Below are 645 nucleotides of genomic sequence, written 5' to 3'. Positions count from 1 at the left end.
AGCGCGTGTTATGTGACCATTCATGCAAATTGTAGCATCATGCTACATAAGACAATAAATAAGATTTATAATCCGCTTTTACTCAAAACTCACTTTAAACCACCATCGAGGTGTTTGTAAAAACTTCTGATTGCTGTCTAATGTGTGTTTTGGCCATGTAATGTTGCTGAAATTAAATATGTTATTACCTCTGAGTCAGAGCAGCGATCATGGAAGAGAGAACACAAGCAGACAGCGCTGGAAGCTGCTAATGCTCATCAGTAAATTAGTGGAAAATGAATAGAAATCATGATTCTGACGTCTGAGCAGTGCGTTTTAAAACGAACACTAACTAGTGTAAATGTAGCCTAACAGATGTGTAAACTGAAGACTATCTGAGATTTATTAAAACTATTTGCACTGATTTATTGTGTTAATTACATTTTGTTCCTTTGTGCACTGGCTCAGGAGATGAGTCTTTGAGTCTGTATAAACATCAACAAGCTGAAAAATAAAACCAAAGTTTTTTTTTATAGATAATGTAATCTTGTTAAAATTGATTTCATAAAATTGGTATCGAAAAAAGTATCGTTCAGGAACCGGTATCAAAGTCAAGGTATCGGTATCGATATCAAAAAATTTTGAACGATACCCAGCCCTAATCCT

At 34.6% G+C, this 645-nt stretch overlaps 1 protein-coding gene across 1 annotated transcript in view; it reads right to left on the bottom strand.

The window, feature by feature from the left end:
• utrn (utrophin) overlaps positions 1 to 645 on the bottom strand; it is a 223342-nt gene that overhangs the window by 9710 nt on the left and 212987 nt on the right. The gene's annotated exons all lie outside the window — the stretch shown is intronic.

The sequence above is a fragment of the Sinocyclocheilus rhinocerous genome, unplaced genomic scaffold, assembly GCF_001515625.1.
Source record: "Sinocyclocheilus rhinocerous isolate Xijiao unplaced genomic scaffold, SAMN03320098_v1.1 scaffold1167, whole genome shotgun sequence".
In the NCBI taxonomy this organism is placed as follows: domain Eukaryota; kingdom Metazoa; phylum Chordata; class Actinopteri; order Cypriniformes; family Cyprinidae; genus Sinocyclocheilus; species Sinocyclocheilus rhinocerous.
Note: the sequence above shows the minus strand (reverse complement) of the source record. Positions and strands in the feature narration are given on the sequence as shown.